Source organism: Ambystoma mexicanum, chromosome 9 (assembly GCF_040938575.1).
Source record: "Ambystoma mexicanum isolate Mex_15411 chromosome 9, UKY_AmexF1_1, whole genome shotgun sequence".
Classification (NCBI taxonomy): domain Eukaryota; kingdom Metazoa; phylum Chordata; class Amphibia; order Caudata; family Ambystomatidae; genus Ambystoma; species Ambystoma mexicanum.
Genome location: NC_090931.1, coordinates 1,524,311,363 through 1,524,325,642, shown reverse-complemented (window position 1 = coordinate 1,524,325,642; position 14,280 = coordinate 1,524,311,363).

The window sequence follows — 14,280 nt, the reverse complement described above, 5'->3', positions numbered from 1 at the left end:
AGCAGGATGCATTAACCTTGAACATTCCATCCATTAAGCAGCCCCAAGTGTATTCTTGGGTGTAGCTGCTAATGGATAGCCGTCGCACGTGCTCACTCTCTCGGAGTGGCAGGGTGTGGCTGCTAAGCCGGCCCTAATGGGCGTGCCCACGATCTCAGCTATATAAGCTGCCCCGATCCTCAAGACAGACGCTTCGCGTTATTCTTCACTTGCAAGCAACGTAACGCTCACCGTCGCCTGAGGTCAGACTTACCTTTGAAGATCCTGCTTTTTGGACATGCTGCTTCCTGCCAGCATACTTACCAACTGGGGGAAGCTGTTCTTACCTGTACATCTCTTTGGCGAACCAAGTATTCATCTTTACACTTTCCGGAACGCCTAAATCTTCATCTTGGCACCGCAGCACAACACGCTCCATCGTCGACAGCAGCGCCTGCAAGGAAAAACAGAAGACAAGGTTAGACATCGAAAAATCAGTTTAAGGTTGACTTCGCCATACTTTGCGCTTTTCCTTAAACCATCACTTACCTGCTGTTGAACATTGCAGTAGCATCCATCTTCCATCCGGACGCGTCTCGCGTCTCACAGCTGCATTGAGGCTGCATTTCCATCTAAGGGAAGAAAACAGAAGAGAGACATTATTGCGGGCATAAATAGAAGCAACATATGAAGACATTAAACAGAACGAACAGCATCACAAGAGCTCAAAAAAGACCTACCAATCATAAGGAGAAGCATAGTCGCAGCTGGACTGGACTAATCCTTAGCAGGGATCAGTGAAGGAACTAGATCCCATTTGACGCGCCCCTGCCAGAAGTAGCAGGACGGAGAGCTTATCTTCCATAATTCACAGGTGAGCTTTATGGGCCAGCGTATGCTCACAGAAACCGTACTTTGGGGTGAAGGGTTTGAGAGGTACAACAATAACAGATTGGCGCACGCACACACTGTTATCTCCACGCAGGAGCAGTATCACCACGTACCACCGCACACAGTTTTTCTACTGAGGGAGAGGCCTGAAGGGGGTGATTCAAGTTCAGGGAGGGCTGCAACCATGCCCCAACGCCTCCGCAGAGACCAGGTGAGCGTAACAGGTAGCCAAGGAGGAGGCAGAGGTGGGAGGCAAGGAAGCCGGAGAAGAGAGTGAAGGCACAGCAGGAGAAGGAAGGAAGTTGATGAGGCACAGGAAGCATCTAATCAAAGAGGAGATGGTTGGCCTGAGGGCCTTGGACCAGGATGGTGCCATTAAAGGGAGAAGAAGAGAAAGGAGAGAGCATAGAGACCATCTGAGGAGTCCATCAGTCTGGTGAAGGAATGAAAAAGAGGATGTCGGTGAAGGTCTGTCTGGAGGATGCACTGTTGTAGGTATCGGCGATAGGGAGACCTGGTTATACACCAAGATATCCTTTTTGGACTTCTTCCTACCAGACTTAGTGAGAAGGGTAGGATAGTCAATGGAGAAACATTTAGAGAAGATAGGAGAAACAGAGAGCGCCTTAGGAGATGTGGAGGAGGGGGAAGAGGAGAGATAGGGGGTGGGAAGGAAGTTTGGAAAAGTGCAGAGGGGGTAGGAACACTAGGGGAGAGCGCGAGGGTGGTGCATCAGTAGAGGCAGAACAGGGCAGGAACAGCAGGACAGAGTAGCACAATGCAGTCACTGGGCACAGCCAAAATCAAAATCATCATAAAGTGTGAAACACAGTACAGTCACAGGCCATAGCTAGATTTGAAATTTAGCAAAAAGGTGAAACACAGTACAGCCACAGGGCACAGCTAGATTTGAAATTTAGCAAAAAGGTGAACCACAGTACAGACACAGGGCACAGCTGGAGGCAATAAGAGTGGGGGTCCAGGTGAGATGGAATGAGGGTGGGACAGCCAGAAGGGTAGGAGCATTTATAGGTAGAGGTGACTAACCCATGGTGCAGTGAAGTGAAAGTGTCACGCTAGTTCCAGCTTCTCAAAGGAGTGTAGGAGTGCCAGCCCCAATGCGCTAGTGAGAGGTGCAGGTAGACCTCCCAGGCCCGACCAGGCAACAGGCAGGGAGCAGACAGGGCCTTCGATGTGGGCCTTTGGTGGATGGGCCGGCTCCCACCTCCCGGTTACACTGGTTGGCTAATGTGGAAGGAGGCAGCCAAAGTAGGGGGACCAGGCTCAGGCCCGAGGATGCTTCCTGAGGCCTGAAAAGAGGGCAGCCATCTACAAAAAGACCACAAACAGCAGGGCCAATGCAGGTAAATGGGAAAATCCCTTTCAGAGGGCTATTGAATGGGCCATTGGGTCTAGGGATTGCTAATCTGACTGTTCGCAAAGTGTACCCTTCAATACATATCTGGCACACGATGCAATTCACAATAAACAGTGCCACATGTTCTAATAAATTTGGTGAAAACCAAGTTTCTGGAATTGTAGCAGCAAGACTCTCTTGATTCATTTGCGCTGGGTGGTGAAGCTGCTCCAGTGCCACCTTCAATTATGCTAGAGGCATAACTGACTTTCCAGTGCTATCTTAGCTCCAAATTGCCTTAGTAGGGGATAAAGAACACCTCAGCTTTCTCCACAGGTCTTGCTCTTCCTGTTAGGCTTGGCGTTGTATCTCAATCAATTTAACAATATACAGCATGTTAAAGCACTTTTTTACCAGCATGCACCACCCTGTCATCCGTTTAGCACTCTTTATTTCAAAATCAGAAATATTTGAAAAATATGCTGCCTTTTTGGCTTCTAAATTTGTGGCTTTGTTTCCATGAGAAATGGCGTCTGTTCTTTTAGTGTGTGCTGCGCATTTCACAACATCGATATCCAATGGGAGCCTTAACACCTCAATAAGCTTATCCAATAGTGCTGCATGTTGCACTGGAGTACCGTCTGCACAGAGGAAGACCCTCCTCCTCCACTGTGACAGACCTGTGTGTACAGTTGACACCACATAGGCAGACTCAGAGTACATTGTCCCTTCCTCATCCTCGTGTCTTTGGAGGGCGGCGATGAGCTCCACTAATTCTGCAGCCTGGGCTGAACAATGCGAGTGCAATCTCACGCATTTGATTACTTCAAATTCACCCTCTAAGTTCAGCTTTACTACTGCTGATCCACTATACCTTCTGCCAGTTATTTGATCCATTTTTGAAGAACCATCACTATAGAGAAATCCCCCACACCTCTCTGAGGGCTTTTTCTTTAACACTTGGAATATCATGATAAAATGATATGTTGTGCAATCATGTACATAATCATCCTCCACCATTGGTTCTGCTATAAATGTCGCTGGATTCACTATTCTGCACCTAATAATTCTGATCGCAGGGTTCGAAATAATAACCTCATAACCTAATGCTCTTTGTGTAGTCAATGTACTTTTGGGCTTTTCTAAAACAGCAAATAATGCATGCTCAACAAACAATGTTACTGGGAACCCCATGGTAATACTTGAAGCTTTTTCAATTTAAAATGCAGCAGCAGCTCAAGATTGTTCACAAAGATAATGCCCTTTCATAACTGGATCCAAAATCCCACTGTAGTAGGCCAATGGTTTGTATCCATTTCCTAAAGTAATTTTCTGCGTGAGAACTAACTGTTGACATTACTTCTCCATTTCAATGGGAAAATAAGTAAACTATTCATGATAATCTGGAATCCCTAACACAGGGGCTGTACTGGTCTCCTTTATTAATTCCTCAAAACCTTCAGTCCTTTCATCTGTCCATGTTATTTTACTCTTGTCCACCTGTGCTTGTTTAAGTCGTTTTAAAAGTGGTTAAATATATGTACTGTAATCGAAAACCCAGGCCCTACAATAATCACATAGGCCTAAAAACTGTTGCATTTCCCTCACTGTTTTAGGTTCTAAAGTCTCCATTATTGCTTCTGCTCTTTCAGGTGTCACTTTTCTCCCTTCTGGAGAGATTCATTGTCCTATATACTGGACCTCTTCCAGACAATATTGTAGCTTTTCTTTATCCACTTTGTATCTTTTCTCTGCTAGTACAGTCATGAGTCGAACTGAGTCTTCCCTGCATCTTTCTTCTGTCTCAATGCACACTAAAATGTCATTCATGTACTGAATAATTGCACTTTCGAGCTGAACATTGCCCAGATCCATCTGGAGGTCCCTATTAAAGATTGAGGGGGACTTACAGTACCACTGGGGCAAACGAGTACGTTTCAGGCAAAAAAATGAGGTAAAATCTTGTGAGTCCTCAGGAAGGGGAATTGAAAAGAATGTGTAGTGGGGCAATTGTTGGCTAGAGAGCAGGTGCCCCCCTGCCTTCCCCAGAAAACACAGAATTACAAAATCAGAAAGAAGACATTTGAAGCTGCACCTTAACATCACCTGGAAATGCAGCTGGTACAAAGAATAGTTAGTTTCGCTACAAAAATAGGGACAGAGGAGGCATTAGCTTGCACAATGACTGTGTCTTTTTAAATAGAATAGACTAGACGACAGGTAAGCGTGTACCAAGGATGAGGGACTCACATCACTATTAGGGCAGCATTTCTATAGGTAGGGATGAGTCTCAACGTACCCATATGTAGAAATGTTATGTGCCAGGCATGCACCAGACGTCGGTAGGCAACAAATAAATGCAGAACAAATGTGTCCTGCAGAGGAACAGAAGTTGCCATTTTAAATTGCACCAGCAGCAGAGAATTGAGCACAGCTGCTTTAAGAAAAGCACAGTTAAGCACTCTCCAACAAATACAGTTAATTCAGGGGAAATGCTGTAGCCAGCTAGATGGTAGCTACATTAAAAGCAATGTCAACATCCCAAGGCCTTCAGTAACAAGAAATGATTGTGTGCGGTCAGCTGTCAGATAAAATGAGTTGCAAAGACATGGCAAACTGTTTCAAGTTTATGGGATGAACTAGGCATCCCAGAAAGTTAGAAGTTGGCAGATTAATGTTTCTGCAGTCGGCTAGGTGTGACAGAAGGAGCAAGAAGTGACTAAAGAAATAACAACTAATTACAGCAATAAGATCTTAGCAGGGTAAAAGCAGGATGACTCACAAAATATTTATTCATAAATATGTCAAGAGCAGGATGGCGATCACGGATTGCGAACAAGGCCTTGAGCCTCGGCGACTCATGGCATGGGAGGTAACATGGGCTATTTGATTTAATTAAAATAAGGCGATGATCTTGTCTCTCTCGCTCTCTCACCTACATAAATGTGTCATCATGCAGCCAGTTCATGGATAGTGTGACCACATCCTGACCGATAAAGTACAAGTTTCTTTTTTCACTGCAGAAGTAATTTTCTGGCCTACCAATTAATTTCCAGATATGATGAGGTAGCACTTTTTAGGGGAAGGTCCATGGGTGGATTTTAGTTAACGATTGTCCAATCCGTAGTTGTACACAGATAGGATTCCATATGTAGCTTAGTAGAGGGAGCCAATTACCAGGAGTGTTATGTTTTCATAGCTGTGACATCACAATGGCTCATTTGTAATATATAAACTCCTGCTGTCTGTTCAAACATTAGAGAATGTTGGAGTGAGAGCTTAGCTTTTGATCTTGGTTTTTCACCAGTCTAGTTCAATAAACTGGTTACCTTGCATTTGGAATACCACAACCACTCTGTGTTGTCTCTTTTTTGACAAACACCAGTTAGAGCGCAATTTGGCTTTTTGAGACCCTCTTTTCATCTGTGTTCTTTTTTAAATCTATAACTGTAAAGTATGTGGCCTTGGATGTGATATTACATAATATTGTAGCAGGATTTTGAATTAAAGGGAACTCTGCTTCAACAATATTGTTTAGGGGGCGAAGATCCTGAATAAATCTCTACATCCCCCAGTCGATTCCTTCACTGGATACACAGTCGTGTTACATGGGGACTCAGATGGCAACAATATTCCTTGCTTCATTAAAGTGGAAATGGTCTCAAATGTACCCTCATCCGCTTCTCTGGACATGGGATATTATTTTGCTTGTGGCAAAATTGCTCCTGGTTTAAGCTTAATTTGAACTTCTCCTATTCTTTTCAATACACCAACATCGTATGGATCGGTATTCCATAGAAGGCTTGGCACTTTCTCCAAATCTACCTGAAAAAATGACGGTTTCTTTTTTACCATCGCCATTCTTTGCAGTATTTCTCTATTCTCCACTTTGATCCAATAAGTGAGACTTATGAAAACACAAATTCATCATCTGAATAATCATCCCTAAAAAGCTCTTCATCTGTCACGTCTGTCAATCTATATCCTTCACTGAGGGCTATCACTTCTCTCCATCCCCTCGTCATCTGTTCCATGGACACCACCCTCTCCTTTCTTACCACTGCTGCCTCTAGCTGTAGGGGAATCACTGGTCCTTCTTCATCATCCATAGGTATTTATGACCTAAACAAAAACTTTACAGGTATTCTCAATATGTTACCTACCAACTTGGGTAACCACGATAGTAAAACAGTCACTCCATACAAGAATACTTCTGGATTTAAAGGTACTCCTTGCAATGCCTTCAGGCCTGTAAAGGCCAATATAAACTGTTTCAAATTCATGTAATGTATCCCTGGAGTGAAGCACACTATCCCGTCATCAGTAAAAGAGATTGGGCCTCATTACGACCCAGGCAGTAGAGTGATAACGGCGCCGGTAGAGCTGACGGCACCGTTATCACTCTACGGTCTCATTACGAGGTCTGCTCGCAGGTGCGGGACTGCACGTGTGGTCTGGCCAGATGTGCATACCGGCACCCGCAAGCAGACCAGGATGCTAACAACGGACCCACCATTAACGGGTCCGTTATTAGCATCCTCCCCTTTCCTATTGAGCCCTATGGGGGCTCGAATGGGAATGGGGATGTACCGGGTCCGGGTCCTGAGAATGGGAATTACCGTGCCCACTAAAGTCGGCATGGCCCGGTAATTCCCTATTTTTGGGACCCGGACCCGGTACCAAGTTTGGGGGGAGCCATGCCGGTAAGAACAGCATGGCTACCTCCAAACTCCTAATGAGGCCAATTGTCATGTTAAGTTTTGTCATCAAGTCATGTCCTAATATGTTAACTGGCGTCTGCCGAGAATATAATTATGGCATAGTCATGTCATGTTCTCCCATAGAGATTGGTAATTGATATGTAAAAGGAAATAAGCTCATCGCCCTAGGACATCCCTGTGCATTCATGGCAATGCCTGACTTTGGGTATCTTCCTTTGTGGACACAGGGGCAAGCTGCTCCAGTGTCTACGAGAAACAAAAATGTCTTGCCTCCTATTGTCACCTTGACCTTTGGTTCCTCTTGGGGGTATGGTGTCACTGATAGTACTGAACACATCAGGTCACCCTGTGAGCTGTCTTATTGTGGATATAATTCATCCCTGTACCTGCAAAAGCATTTCCTCCCACCACGGTCCCACTCCCTAGTCTAGGTGTGGGTGCTTGAAATACTCCTGTATTCCTGTTCCATTGTGGTACCATGGCCTTTTGCGTAAGTGTCTGCTGGGTTTGTATCTGTTGTGCTTTCATAGGCACTTGCTGTGATTGCCCTTGTGGAAATTGCATTTGTAATGGAGCTTGCAGTGTTTGTTGTGGTTGCAGCGCACATGCCTGATTCTGTGAGTGATCCTGGGCATAATACACATGTGGTTCTCCTCTCGGAGCTTGCCCATTTTGCTGCATACCCTTTCTACTTCTACATGTTTTTGCTATGTGTCCTATATTTCCACAATTTCAACATTGTGGCAGCTGTCCGCCATTAAATCCTCCTCCCGCCTGTGGGTTATGTAATCCATCTCATCCTCCCCAAGTCCATTCTGTCTTCCTCTTGGCCAAATGTTATACTCACTCTGATCCATAGGATATACTAAATTGCTTTGCTGCGCTGGTCAAATCTCATGTATCGTCTCACCTTCACCACTCGCCAATACTGCTCCCTCTATGGCAAATTTTGACAATTTTTTCTGGACTAACTTTGCTTCCTCCTGCTCTCTTCTCTCGGCTTTCTTCTTATTCTCCTGTAACAATCGGAAATGATGCATGATAGTCAATTGGATTTCTGACCATGGCTTTGCTACCATCCCAGTCTCTTCATTTGTCTTTGCTCAGGCATTCCACGACATAAAATTTGGTAAAATAATGCCACCGTTGTGTCCCAAGGCTCTCTTGTCTGTAGATGCCATTGCGTTTGAATATCTAGAATAAAAGCAACAGGGTCTTCGTCCTCTCTTATAATCACAGCCATGTCTGATTTATTGGGATATTGTACCCTGAGCACACACCCTACATCTGCTCTGCAATTATTAAATGGTGCTCCATCGTGTGTTGTGTTTTGTGCACTAACACCTGCATATCCTGCTCACTTTCAAATGTCATCAGCCCTCTTTCCCAGGATGGCTGCTAACAAGGCTTTTGCGTCACCTATAGATAACGTCATTCCTGATATCATTCTCTCGAGCTCATAAATCCAATTCCCTGCACCTGAAGTCAAACTAGGTAATTTACTTTTCAAATTATCCTTATCCATTTGTGCCCACGGAATATATTGTGGTCGCCCTCCTCCTTTCTCTAATAATGGGAATTGTGAAACCCACAATCCATAATCATACCCACGTACACTTCTTGTTTTCCAAGAGTGGCTAGTTTCACCCATTTGTTGCCATCCTGGTAGTGACCTCAACCTGCTTACATAAGGTAGGGATACATCCCCTGCGCTGTGTGATGGTGTTTGTGGGAGCTCAGTATATGGAGTTGGTTGTTTCTTTCTTTAGGGTCCTCTAGATATGACAATTTCACCCCTTTTTCTACACTTGATTCTTTCAAAAAGCCGCCTGCATCCTATCTTCGCGCTTTCTCGTTTACTTCCCTTTCTTCATCTGACATCATTATGCCCCAACTTGTATGGCTATCATCCCTCTCAATATCATTGAGGCTATCATCTGACCTACATCCTGTTTCCCTTGATGAACATTCTTTGACATTCTCTTTGGTTCTACATGCATCTTTACCCTTATTCTCCTATATAAATCCCCAATCCTCTTTCCGGTGTTTTCTGCATCATGCTTGTCAGCCCATGTCTGTATTCTTGGTATCGCTTGCAGCTTCCTGTGGGGCAATTGTGACCCTCTTTCTTCCTCAACTCGTTCTTGTGCTTCGATCGGGATGATACTCCTATTAAATAATCTATCTTGTCATCTTTGAGTCCCCTTCTTCTGTTCATCTCTTCTTCCTGTGAGAAACCAGAAGGTGCCTCACCCACTCGTCCTCGGGATCTGTCATCCAGGTGGCCAGGACACAGCCATCGCTTTTGGATCCAGTCCCTGGGGGTGGATCTGTGCGGGAGGATCACCTGGGTGAGGGGTCTTCGGGCGCTGGAGTTGGATGCAGGATGGTGAGACGTGGTATCCCCTTCCCTATAATATCTTTACCCCATCCTACCAGGTAGGATATTTAGGAACTCTACCACCTACCCCTTTTACTACACAAAAACTTTCTCAGACAGCCCGCTACGGGAGAAAACAGACTAACACCCGAGCAGTATACCTGACATGTCCCAATACAATGGTTAGGCGAGTTCAGACAATTACTGGCCATCACACACACCTGACTTCCATTAAGCTTCCCCACACGGATAAAAGGTGGAGCACGAGAGCACACTCTCAGTGAGGCAAAGCACACCAGGAAACCTATGTTTTAGGATAGCAGCTGAACGAGAGAGAAAAGATGGCAAAACAGAAGGGGATCTCAAAGATTGACGTTCCCTTGACCTTTTCGACAAGGAAGCGTTACTTTCCCGAAACCTCGAGAATAGAAAGTGTAAGACCAGGAAACCACGCTGAAGAATCCTGCATTGTGTGCCGGATGTAAACGGAGCCCTTCTGCGTCAATAATCAAGGCAGGGAGAAGTGCCAGCCGCCTTGGTACTGTCCTTGGCTCCAAGAACAAATCAGCATCAGTGAAATCAACACAGCCAGTGAGTTTGGGAGAACGATACAAGACCGGTCCATGTTGAAGCCGAGGTTGCAAGCAGCAACATTGTATGGCGAGCGCTGCAATGAACATTGTTAAAACGCTTGTGATAAGAGACATATGTAAAGTTGAACTGCTAATGAGTGATTGAACTTTAAAAGCAAGATACAATACATTTGAAAGAGTGGTCCAGTACCACGTGAGCGCTCTGTCGTAAGTCTCTGTAAGGTATCCAGCTGAGAATTGACAAGTGAAAGTAAGAAAAGGTTATATCAAGAAGAGAACGAGTCATTGTAAATCGAAGTGGTTCTGCGACGGGTCCAGTAAAATCCTCCATACAGTCGAATGTCTTCAATTTTGATAAAGTAGATACATTTGGTCCGAGCTCAGCAGAGGGGGACCCAGTGTGAACAGTAAATCACCTGCGAAATTGTACATGTGAAATATTTCCGAGCCCGGCGGAGGGAGACCAATTGAAGATTTGTGTCAAAGTGGGTCTGAGCCTGGCTGAGGGGTTCCCGGGGTGAACAGTATATCACCTGAGAAGTTGTATGTGTGAAATCCTAAGAAGAAATACACTTGAATGTTTGTCATGTTGCATCAGGCCCTCTGAAATAAGAGACTTTGAATGGCAAAGAGACTTTGGCACAGAAGGGCCTGATGTGGAGGTTTTTTAACTGCATCCTTGTGCTAGGGAAGCCAGAGACCGTGCTAAACTTGGGTGCAACCTTGTCCCGTGCTAAAAACGTGGGGAAGGGAAGTCAATGGCTTAAATATCCTGACATATCATTGCTTGAACATCTTTCTTTTGCATAAAATTGTTTCCGAAACTATTTGTATTTAGAAGTAAGGATTGGCAAGGGTCTCCTCATGTGTGCAAAAACATAGAAGCCTGGGTACGCCTTAAAGAAAATGATGCATATTTTTACAATAGACATGGTTAGTCAGCCACCCAGTACTGGACAGCTACGAGGTATTTCAACAAGCAGCTAAAACAAGTGGGACTCGTAGACCAGCAAGTGGGTTAATTTCGGCAATCCAGACTGGTCATGGCCTGAAAGCGGCCGCAATACCCAACCTCTCTTACGGGATCTTGGCCATTCAGCTACTTAGCAATGATCCTTCACTTTCATTGCTCTTGATCAACATCTATTGGCATAAGGGCGTGGCTGATTTGGATGTCTTCTTGCAGTACATTCAAGAATGTGTAATTGAATGGAAGATTTTCAACGAGAGTGGGCAGGTTTTGGTTGCTGACTGGCCAGACACTTTCCCCGGTGATGACCTATGGGAAGTAACCCCCCAATCCATCCCATCAAACCCAAAAGCCCTAGCAGGCCTTAAATGGGTAGCTACATTGTTGGGAATACATATGCGTAGCCATGTTGATGTGAATCTGGGTAAACAAACTCCTACTTGGCACAGAAGAAACACCCATTCTACACTCAACTATGTTTTTATCGACAATGTATTATTCTGGGCCTGTTCAGATCTATCTATATTAGATAACAATTGGAGCGACTGCAGTATGATGAGCGCAAAGTTTGTATTACAGTATAGTAAATTCGCACATAGTGAATAGTGATCTAACTAATCTTGATCTGAATGGTGGGGGGAATAGGCTGAGATGACCGCCTAGGGCCGTATATAAACTAAATAGAGACCTGTTCAATCTTTTGAAAACCACCACATATGAATGGAAACTAGACTGTTTGACTGGTGCAATTTCAAACAAACAATTGCTAACTGTATGCATAATATCTTAGTTCATAGTTCATAGTTCATAGTTCATAGTTCATAGTTCATAGTTCATAGTTCATAGTTCATAGCTCAGTCTAAGGGAGGAAAAGAAAGGAAAACCATGCCCATTAGTACAATGAAAATCTAGTTATTAGGAGAAGGGCGATTAGGGCTATAGAGCACAGTTCAGAAGACCAAGCAGTGAAAAGTTGGAAATGTAAACTATTAAAGCAAAATTATAAGAACTTTGGCAGAAATTATAGAGCTGCCCTTTTACAGGGGGATGCAGAAATAATGCTTAAGATCTTGATTGAAATAGATGCCTGATCTTTCTGGGCTACAGTGAACTCACTGACACCCCCCCAACCTCTTGGTCAACTGAACGCAGTCTCAAAGAAAGTGTGGGTAAAGCACTTTGAGGAACTGTATTGTAGAAACCCTCTATTTCCTGTTGAGATAAAGAGAGTCTAAGTGGAAATTGAATGTGGTAACCATATTCCAAACCTCTATCCCGAAACAATTTGTGGCTTGATAAAGAAGTCGAAGGCTTTGGGGGCACCCGGTCAGAATGGCCTTACAAATGATGTCCCAAAGAAAGATCCCAGTACTTGGGCAATGATTCTCTCTCTCCTATTTTCCAGTGTGATAGACACAGAGTGCTTCCCAGAGTCATGGAGATCTTCCTATGTGGACCCAATTTATAAGAAAGGGGACAAGCTGGACCCCAACAATTATAGGCCAATTGCACTCCTAGACGCGGAAAGTAAAACATTTTCAGCAGTCCTGCTATGACAGTTGGAGTACTGGGCTACGTCGACGGGGAGATTGGATAGATTCAAAACCAGTTTCCACAGAGGGCACTCAACGAACATCAGTGGCGCAGTTGTCACACACAGACCTCTTGGCGGCTTTTCACAGGGTTGTCCGAGGCAGATACTTTTTAAAACTAGAGAAATGGGGTCTCCTTCGGCTGATCATTGGCCTCCATGAAAACCCGTGAATCTATGTCCATTTGAACCAAGCTGAGGATCTCTCTAGTATAAGTACTGACTCGGGACTAAGGCAGGGATGCGTTCTAGCTTCCTGCCTTTTAATCTCTACGTCTCTGACATAGAGGATACCTTGAATCCAGCTGCTCTCATTGCTCCAAAATTTGGGTCAATGAAAACATTGTGGATGGCCCATGGGGATGATTTCCTCCTCGCTGATGGCTGCAGGATTGGAATGCAGAGGCTCCTTTGCGCTTTCTTTACCAATGCGAAAGAAAATGGTTTGATAATGAACCCTTCTAAAACAAAACTCCTGGGGCTATCGCAGGGCAGGAAACCAGGGTTCTGCTTGCGGCAGCTCCAAAATCAGTCAGAAGGCAGTACACCTAGCCTAACATATTTGGTAAGCCATATTACAGCCTATCCCTCATTGAGGGATATACAGGCAATGCTCACTTTAAAAGCGCAGAACCGGACTAATCAACTAACAATGATTTCAATAAAGGCAACCACTAAATTCTAGGAGGGAAAGGTTATCCCTAAATGAATATATGGTCCGAAGCTTTGGCCCACCTAACTGCATTCTTGGTTGGATACGATCAGGGGCAGGATGTGGAGACGTGGACTGAAAAGTTCCTAATGTGGTGCCAGTGGCTGCAATGAGATACGAGCTCAGGCTCTTATCTCTTAAGGTTCAGGTTCAGTGGCTGACCTTGTCTCTATATCAAAAGATTGTTACTTCTGGCACTGATACCTTGTATTCTGAAGCAAATTTTGTTCTACTGAGAACTTACTGTGAATCTCTTTAAAGCGATCTTGAAATTGGTACGGATTCATTGGCATTAAGACCGACGAAAGTCAAAGAAGCGCTACACAAACAGGACTGGACTAATCCCATTGATTTGTTCCATGGATCCATCCCTCCAGCACCTATCCCACGAGTACAAAACCAGGGGCACGACTGCACCTTATTTATTATTGTTTCCAAACTTGTATTATTGCTCTCGCATAATGCATCTGCGCTGGAAGGAGCTACTTCTAAAGATGGGGCTGATCGATCTATCAGAATCTGCTTGCAGGTTCTGTATGAACGCAGAGGTCCTTGAATCTGCTAGACACTTGTTTATGGAATGTCCAGCCATGCACTCCAAAAGTAGAGTATCATACTTTAATAAAGTATTAGGGGTGTCCAGTTGATTGGACGCGAAGGAACACTGGAACAGATGTTTGTATAGAATACTGCCTTCCGAAGCTTTAGCGGTGGCAGCTTTTCATAACATCTCGGGGAATTGCCAGATGATACAGCAAGGGCTCCCTAACCACAAATTATTAAGAATTGTTCAAATTCTTAGTAATGCATTAATAATTCAAATGTTTTTTATGAATCAATGTTGTATTTGCTTTTAACATTGTGTGTTTTTATGATGTGCTCTTTTTCTATGGCTGTAAAGGTTTGAATAAACCACATACAAAACATAATAATACAAATAATAATAATAATAATAATGATGATAATAATAATGATGATAATAATGATGATAATAATAATGATAATGATAATAATAATAATAATGATGATGATAATAATGATGATAATAATGATGATAATAATAATAATAATAATAATGATAATAAT